Source organism: Amphiprion ocellaris, chromosome 20 (genome assembly GCF_022539595.1).
Source record: "Amphiprion ocellaris isolate individual 3 ecotype Okinawa chromosome 20, ASM2253959v1, whole genome shotgun sequence".
Lineage (NCBI taxonomy): Eukaryota > Metazoa > Chordata > Actinopteri > Pomacentridae > Amphiprion > Amphiprion ocellaris.
Genome location: NC_072785.1, coordinates 5,489,167 through 5,498,593, shown reverse-complemented (window position 1 = coordinate 5,498,593; position 9,427 = coordinate 5,489,167). Strand labels below are relative to the sequence as shown.

The following is a 9,427-nucleotide window of genomic DNA, read 5'->3' as shown; positions in this document are numbered from 1 at the left end:
GAGCCAGGGCTGAGTCTGGGCTGAGTCAGGGCGGAGACTAGGCAGGGAGGTGGGTGGCACCCTCCCCCTCTACTCCCCCACCTCCCCCCACCACCCACCACACCTTCCCCCGCCCGACGAGTTCTTTGAGTCTCCACGAGTTCTTCGAGTCTCGACAGGTTTTTCCAAGTTTCTGGAGTTTCCACGAGGTCAGAGGCAGAACAAGTTGTCATGAAGAGGTGTTGAAGTTGGCCAGGATGGAATGACTTTTTACAGCGACTAGAAGGAAGATGACTAGAAAAGCAGGTCTTTAACCACCATCCATTAGATCCATGGAGTCACTCCAGAGAAATGAAGGGAGGTCAACTTTTATCAACCTCCATCCAGATGTTCAACTTGATATCGTTACTTTGAGAGTTTTAGCACCACAAACCTTCAGTATCACACTTTATCATCATTTATTAGGACTTTAATGGAATCCACCAGCAGATTTACGTTTTGTTGACAAACTTTATTCTTGTCGTTGTGGGACTGCAGTATTTAAAACTCTTCCTTCTATTTGACTTCATGTTTATTAGTTTTAGTTTAGAAAGTTATTTTAGTTGCCCATTAGTCTCTTAAAAACCAAATAATAAATTGGGTTAGTCAAGAGGTTTTAATTTCTTACTTTGTCATATTTTAGATATGAAAAAAATAAATAAAAAAATAAAGCATCTTGAGACAATTTGACCTGTAATTGGCATTATATGAATAAAATTGAATTAAAATTGTATATATCTTGTAATGTTGGAGTAATTCAGCCATATATGTTGGAAAACACATTTTCTTTGTGCATTAATCTGTTGATTGTTTTCTCCAGTAATTCATTTATTGTTTTGGTTTATAAAATGTCAAACCCAAATATATTAAGTTTGCTGTCATAAAAACCAAAAAAATTTACATTCATGATGCAGGAATCAGGCAGTTTTTCACTTTTTATCTTAGTTTAGTCAGAAAGATAGTTCTGGTATTTCTAGTTGATAATGTGTGAATTGTTGCAGCTTGTGAGCTGTAGAAGGTTTTAATCTTTGGGGCCGAGTGTCAAAAAACATTTAGAAACCAACATCAACAAAACACTCAAAGATTTGAACATCATTTGAATGACAATGTCAAATTAAAGGACATTTATTTCCAATGTAAATGTGTGATATTCATCCTCTGGAGCTTTCTCTTCACATCGTCTTCCACCTGGACTGGTTTGGTCGGGAGCATGTGCAACAAACATTTGAAAAACTGCACTTTAACATCAATGAATGACACTTAAGTTTAATCTCTACATAAATGAGACTGAGTCTGGATGTGCTGCTCTGTCATTAACACCTAAGTTTAGGGAAAGTTAAAACAAAAGAAGACAGTTCTCTGTTTAATTCCTAGTTAAAGTTTTATTGTATTTAAGATTTAATTTTCTAATTAATTAAACATTTTTTAATTCAATGTTTTGTCTCTTTAAACGTTTAATAATCTAATTAAATGTTTTGTATTTTTTAAAAATGTTTAATATTCTTCTTGTTTAATTGTAGTTTTTAAATGTTTAATTATCTAAAATATTTCATCTTTAATGTTTAATATTTTGTTTAATAAATTTTGTTTAATTTCATAATTACATGTTTTGTATCTTCTATTTAATATCATTCAATTATATTTGATATTTAATTTCTTTTTAAAAGTTTTATTGTATTTAAGATTTAATTTTCTAATTAATTAAACATTTTTTAATTCAAAGTTTTGTCTCTTTAAACGTTTAATAATCTAATTAAATGTTTTGTATTTTTAAAAAATGTTTAATATTCTTCTTGTTTAATTGTAGTTTTTAAATGTTTAATTATCTAAAATATTTAATCTTTAATGTTTAATATTTTGTTTAATAAATTTTGTTTAATTTCATAATTACATGTTTTGTATCTTCTATTTAATATCATTCAATTATATTTGATATTTAATTTCTTTTTAAAAGTTTTATTGTATTAAACATTTTTTCCTTTAATTGCTTTTTTAAATGTAGTTTATTTCTTTAATTTGTTTTTCTGTCAAGATTTTAATCTCAACCTTAAAAATGAAACAAACTCTTAAATCACAATGAAAATACTTCTGTTGTCACAATCATGAGTTAGTCAATTATTCAGTTTATCAATTCAACTTTGTTTAGCACCTTTCACATAGATGACAAATCTAAACAAGCAAAGAGAAAAAACTATGCTAAAACTATGATTAAAACTCAAAAACATATTTAAAAAAAAAAAAAAAGATTTAACATTGTAATTAAATCTGTTGTGTCCAGGGGATGGATGGAGTTTATTCAAGTCTTCTTGGCCTCACATGGGAAATCATTTAAAATATAAACTTGATATTCAGTCTAAGGAAACTGCAGAGCGACAGAAGAACCAACAATATCTCCTGTTTTCTCCTTTAATGAGTCGACTCTTCTTGTGCTTTCAGACCAAAGAACTACAGACTGTTCACAACCTGCTCAAACTCTTGGTACAGGACCTCACCACACGGGTCAAGAAGGTTTCCGTCTCATTTCTACTCAGAAGCTCACCTTCTCCTGCTCAAACTGCTGACAAATGTTTCTGCTGCTCTAAAGTCTGCTCTCCAGAACTTCCTAAAAACTCTCAAAGTCTCTTCTGCTGCAGGTTGCTTTGTAGAACTGTTCCAGAAAACCTCACTGAACCACATGGAGGGGCCTCAAGATAGTCGTCCAAATGAAAACGTAGAAAAACCAAACTAGCACAACCCAAACGCTAAAGTCTCCTGCAGCCTACCAGAGAACCTCTGAGAACAGAGAATCAAGACAGGAACACTTACCTTCTGGACAACCAACGCTGGTTCACAAGAATACAGAATGTGTCTGACCAAAAACCTCTAAAGACTCACTACAGCCAAGATAAAGACAACGCAGCTGCACCAAATCCACTAATCACTGCACACATTAGCACCATGTGCTAACTGTGGCTAAAGAACCACATTTACCAAGACAACTATCCAGTACAAAGCCCTAAAACACACCAAGAAACACATTAAAAACGATTTTACTGCTGGAAGCTGCAAGCCAACGCCTAAAGAACAAACTAAAGCAACGGAGCCAAACCCGGTTCAGTGGTGAAGAGAAACAGAGGAAATGTATGTCTGCAGCTAAATAAAGCAGGAAGATACTGAGCTGCTCAGGTGTTCCTGATAACACCAAGCAGCCACCTGGACAGCCAATAGGAACACAGCTTATTGGAAGTCCAGAGGGCTGGCTTAGTGAAGGAAATTTAGTTTAAAGTTGAGGCAGAAAGTTAACAAAGAAAGTTGAAAACCACCACCTTCTGATACCTGAAATCTCTGAGTTTTCACACAAAGAACGCTTGAACATGTCAAACTGGCTTCATAGTAGAACCATCATTGTAAAAACGTCATAGTATGGTGTGTTGCTCAAAAAACATTACAACCCTGCTGTCTAGGGTCGCCGAGGAGCAACACAAAAACAGGACAAACGCTGGTTTCCAGGGGGTTAGGCGGCTATTTATTTGAAAGAAGAAGTTTACAACAACACATGTGAGCAGAGAAATCAAAGTCTGTCTTTAGTTCAACTAAAAATATTAGTTTTTGTCTTTTGTATTGACCAAACTTTTTAGGAAGTAGATGAAGAATAATTAAAGCTCTCATGTAGAAGTCCAACTTGTTTTGGATCCTTGTGGAGAGTTTAATCTTAGAGTTTGTAAAGCTGTTGAGTTTTTAGAGTCACATGGATTGTTTTGACATTTAATAACCGAGTCCTGAAATAAAATTACAGTTGTGGATTTCCTTCAAATAGTCTGTACTAAACAAGTAACAGCAGCATAAATCTCAAACGTCATTATGAGGAGTCTGGATTGAGGTTTCTCACTTGATAATGATCAAAATATGAAATTTAGGTTGATTTAAAGGAATATTCCACCTTAAATCTCTGAATGTTGACCTAAAAGGTTGGTTTCAGGAAGTATTCCACCTACAAGGTCCTCACGCATCCACCTTAAAGGAACATTCCACCAAAAATCCTTGGACATGCACCTAAAATGTTGGTTTAACCGAGTATTCCATCCAAAATCCTTGACCAAAAAATCTTGGTGTAAAGGAGTATTCCACCTTAAATGTAGACCTAAAGGATGGTTTGGAGTAATATTCTACTCTAAAATCTTCCAATGTAGACCTAAAAGGTTTATCTGATGGTATATTCTACACAACATCCTGGAACATTTACCTAAAAGGTTGGTTTAATGGTATATTCCCAGAAAAACCCTTGAACATTGGGCTTAATGGTATATTCCACCCAAAATACTTGTACATATACCAAGAAGTCAGTGTAAAGGAAATGTAGACCTAAAAAGATTGTTTAAAGGAATATTTGAACTATTGTTTTCATTATTTAATAATCTGTTATCAGTCAGAACCCTGGCAAACTTATTTTCATCAGTTTTTCAGTGGAAGTCACAAATAAAGGAGCTCTTGGTTTTTCCTGGCGTTACTGAGTCAAAAGCTGCTGTTTCAACACAGAACGTTCACATTCATCCACAAACCTCTCAGCACTCAAACACCCACAGACAGGCGGTCGGCTGGGCCGAGGCTTGGCGGCGTCCTCAGACCCACGAGTCGGGGAGTCGCTGAACTTGTTGGTCCGGTTTGAAGGCCTCCGTGTGGTCCAGTAGAAGTCCACGTAGTCGGTGTTGGCTTTGAACCACAGCTACTGGCCACCATCAGGTGGACCGGCTCGTCCTCGTAGGGCTCCTCCTGTAGCCTTGAGGGAACCACAGGAACATTCAGTAGCTGTTGGAGTTCTTCCTGTCAGGCTCGTGGTAGAACGGCTCTGAAGAATCTTGTACTTGTCTTATCTGGAACAATCTAACAGCCTAAACTGTTAACAGCGGTGTAAAGAAGCCAACACTCAGGCATAGATTAGGACTCAAACTAGATTTATTTTAGAAAACAAATCAGCTTAGAGGCATTTGTTCACACATGTGGCTGAATAGGAGGCCGTCCAATCAGATTTGAGGTCTTCACTCTGTAGGTTGGTTATTCGGTGAGACTCTTGGACCTCCATCAGCTGACGTGGATGTTTGATAGTCTTCCTCTCTAGTGCCAGATGATTCATCCATGAATTCAGCAGCTACAGACTGAAATGAAGCTCATGCTGCCGTTATTGAATTCCTGTTCCAGATCAAATGTTCAGAGCTCACCTTGAATGCAGCCGTCTGCTGTCTGATAGTTTTTCTCATTGTAGTCTTCAATAAAGTCTTTTTCCTCATGTCAGGATGTGGTGAGACTCTTTCTCAGTCGCTGCAGACGTCCCTCATTGTGCATCTCCAGAGAAGAAACAGAAAAACTGGTCACTGCTTCAGCATCACAAACACTCTCCAGCATTGAGAGTGTTTTAGGAATTCATTCATTGTGTTGTGAACTTTGAAGGAGCAGAAACTTTACAGCTGCCAAAGATATGAGCTCCAATTCTGGATGTTTTAGGAAATGAAGTTCATCAAATGAACACTTGATTTTTGCTGATAACTCTCATTAAATTACTGAAGAAATTTAACATAAAAACCTGTAAACTCTCAGGCAGCTTTTGTTAAAGCTTGTCTATAATTCTATCATCATGTTCTGGAACCAGGACTCTGCAGAAGTTCCTTCAAACAGATACTTGTGTGTTTCTATTTAAGGCCTCAGGTTTGAATGCACAGCAGAGGATTAGAAAGGAATGATTTTAATATTTAAATCAGTCCAGTAAATGTTTGGCATGAAAATTATTAAAATTTTGATTTAGATAGATTTGTGTCAAATAATATTGTAGAGTCTCACTTAAATATATCCAAATGAGTTCAGTGTATTTACATTTTATAGAATATTTGATTTCTTAATCTCAATACTGTAGGGTCTGACCCTAAATATTATAATAATGATGTCAATTTAAATGATATTTTAGTGCAGAGTCATAAACTTTAATCAGTTAAACTTACATAATAAATATCACTGTACAATCTTAACCTGAACATTCATATTATTGAGGTAAATTTACATAAATCATGATATTCTAGAGTCTTTACTGGAATATTTCTAACATGAATCTTTTTGTATTGTGCTGATAAACAACAATAACCCAACTTTCAGATAATATTTGTTGTCTGTGATTGTGAGACTAAATTCCTCCACATTCTGGAACTGGACTGAATTTCCCAAAATGGAAACATGGACAGAATTTAACACTCATGTATCCATGGCAATGCTAACGTTTCTGCTTCTTACCAAAGTTCACAACACAAGTAAAGATTTTAATGTAAAACTTCAGGGATGACTGCTAACCATAAGTATTCTGATCAATACTTCATGATCAATATCAGGACAGATGTTACAACTCCAGCTGTTCCATTAGACTGCAGTTATTCACAGAGAAATTAAAACATCACATTCCTCATAAAAACTAGATGGGACTTTTATTAAATAAAGTGTTGGTGAATAAACAGTGTAAAAAGTGCAAAGCAGCTCCATTAAATCAGGAGATGTGAGACTTCCACCGCATGGATCACCATCTGCTGTGTTGATTCATAGCTGAATGTCAGAATGAACTGAGATAGAAAAGCTGCTTTGAGCTGCAACATTACGGTCTGACAATCCAACACCATCACAGTTTTCATCTGTGAAGTTCAGTTTTTACCTGAATCAATACAGAGATTCTGTTTCCAACCAAGACTGGAATAAAAATTAGAATGTTATGAGGTTATTAATGCAACTAAATCCTTTCAGATGGAAGGATTTACTTCTAATTTCTAATTCAAGTTTCAGTTGGAGCACATTGCATTCACAAAGAAAAACAGCGATACCTTCATAGCAACATTTAATAAACCTAAAGCTTCACTGTTGGCACATTGGTGGAGTTTGTTACTGAGCATCTGAACCTTAAATCCAGTGAGACGACCATCTTCAGTCGAGGCCAGTTAGAGAACTTCAAGACCTTCCATCAGCTGGACCAGATGTGGCATCATCTCCCTCTGGACATCTGGATGACAGGAGAAAAGACAGAAATCAAACACAGATTACAGATATACAATTTATTCACTTTTATCATTTTATAAAAGTAGCATGAACTTTATTAAAACTTGACAATATCAGTAATGAAAGTAAATGTTTTATCTCGTGTTGAAGCTAAATTTAAAGTCAATTTTAATGACAGTTTATCTTGAGAGGAGTGAGAATGGAGCTTTTCTTTCCTTTTTAGAATATTCCCTCAAAATATTCTGTTTAGTATTGGCTTTAGAAGCATTTTTCTTTACTTATTTATTTTTAGATACGTCAGACGGATACACTTTGCTGGTTTGCAGATAATTTCATGTACAATGACAATAAAGATAAAAAAATGTTTTCCCACCAGATGGCGCTACCCTCATGAATGGAGTATCAACAAGTGATGTCTACAACACAACAGAAATGTCTGGAAGCCAGTGGCCACCACTTTGAGCACCTCTTGTAACTGTAGAGGCCAAAGATAACTTTTATTAATCTTGTGATGTCTGAATAAATTTGGTATTGAAATATTTATGCAAGTTTTTCTTTTCCTGATGTGTGTAAACATTATTTTGGCTGACTCTGTATAATGGGTTTCTGACAGGTCACCAGGCAACATCTTTTTATAATAATGACAAACATACCTGCATTCTACAGGAGTGATTTTCCTCATGTGCAGGTAAAGATGTGTGAGGAGCTTAGAGATGACAGGAGCAGGAGTCATCCTCACTAATTCAGCTTCCACCTAGAAACAGAAAGACCACAAACAAACACACAGATATACTCTCAAACGTTCAACCTCACAGCCTCAAAATATCTGTTTAGGAAGTGTTGTGTTTCTAAATTCTGCTGAAAGCATTGACAGACATTCTCTTACAAGGTTGTGTAAAAAGCAGCCTGTCCTCTGAGCTACTGCGAAATCTTCCTGAACAAAGTTTCTACGTGTAAATCGGCTCAACAAAAACTAAAGCCTCAGTCAGAGATAACAGGTATCACAAATTATAAACAACTTTCTTTGTTAACTCAGACTTTCTGCTTCAACCTCACATAAAAAGGGGAGTTTAACTCATCAGGTGACTGAAAATGAACGGCTTGTGCAGTTCTAGATCCAAAAGTAGGATGTTTCAACACGTTTTACTACAAATACATGCAATAATAAATAAATACAATGACTGGTTGTTAGTTTATTCACTATTAATGTCACTTTATATACTGGATTGAACTTGAGCAGTGGAAGAGAGAAGGAATTTAATGAAATTATGGAGATTCAGAGAGGTAATGTAGCACAATGTTAAGTTAAGCGTGGTTTAATTCAAACCAGCTGAATGTTAAACTTCAGTGCAGCTGAACGGGATCCAGTTAACCTTAAAGTGAAATAACTTTTTTAAAAGCTAAAATACACAGCAGAGAAACACAGGCTGAGAAGTTCATTCTAATAATGACGGACAGGCAGCAACTAACACAGGTGTTCAGCGGTAAGTTAGCCACCTGTGTTAATTAGCCCGCTAGCTAACTTAGCCGCTTAGCTAGCTAACGAGTCCGGACCAACTGCTCAAACACGACAAAACACAACTCTTGACAAGTCGCTGACTTAACGTACAACAAAACAATGCTACCGGTTAGAAGTATTTATCTTCTTAACGTGTTTTACTCCAAAAACAAGGTCAACAGCAGCCAGAAATGCTACCAGACCTGCCGACCATAGATATATAGAGACTAGATACGCTAGCGCGCTGTCTTCTATACATATCGATGGTCTGATCAATCGCTGCTCTCTGGCTCCGCCCTCTGAGAATCTTGTTGTCATTTGGCTCCACACTTGCTGATGACCACTTCTGGTCTCAGAAAATGAAAAAACGGACCTTTTTTCGTTTCTGTCTCTTACCGATTTTATTTTTTTGTTGTTCTAAATATAAAATGAAAATCAAAGCATTTTTAAAATTTTGTATATCCCTTTTTGATCATGAAAAGGAAAAACGTCTTGTATTTCAATTTTAATGTTTGTATTTTAAAACAAAAATCAAATAACCACTGTTTTTTGTTTTTCAATACCCGTTTCAGAACGGAAAATCCAATTACCAGATCCATACACGGACCGTTTTCTCCAATTTTTCTCCAATGTTTAAGACGATGTTATTCAGGCATGACGAGTGCACTTGAAAGGAACCAAGAGTATTGTCAATTTTTGAAGCTTGATCCTCATTTTCTATAATTTTTCTCAATTTATTGAATGTTTTAAGTGCACAACACTAAATGGTGTAGTTGTGTTTACATAATTGTGTTAATAATGGTTTATTTGCTATTTCTCAGTTTGGAGAATTTTTTTAATGTAATATCTGATGTGTAATATGAAGCAATAGTAATTTAGATAATTGTTAAGGTTTTCTCCAATTTATTT

The 9,427-nt window shown here is 35.6% G+C and overlaps 1 long non-coding RNA gene across 1 annotated transcript; it reads right to left on the bottom strand.

The window, feature by feature from the left end:
* Positions 1 to 4,932: 4,932 nt before the first annotated feature.
* Positions 4,933 to 8,745, bottom strand: LOC129347705 (uncharacterized). The gene is made up of 3 exons (XR_008599934.1): positions 8,672 to 8,745; positions 7,674 to 7,774; positions 4,933 to 7,024 (listed from the first exon to the last, which is right to left on the bottom strand). It is a non-coding gene; the product is annotated as an uncharacterized LOC129347705 (long non-coding RNA).
* Between the last annotated feature and the right edge of the window lie 682 nt (positions 8,746 to 9,427).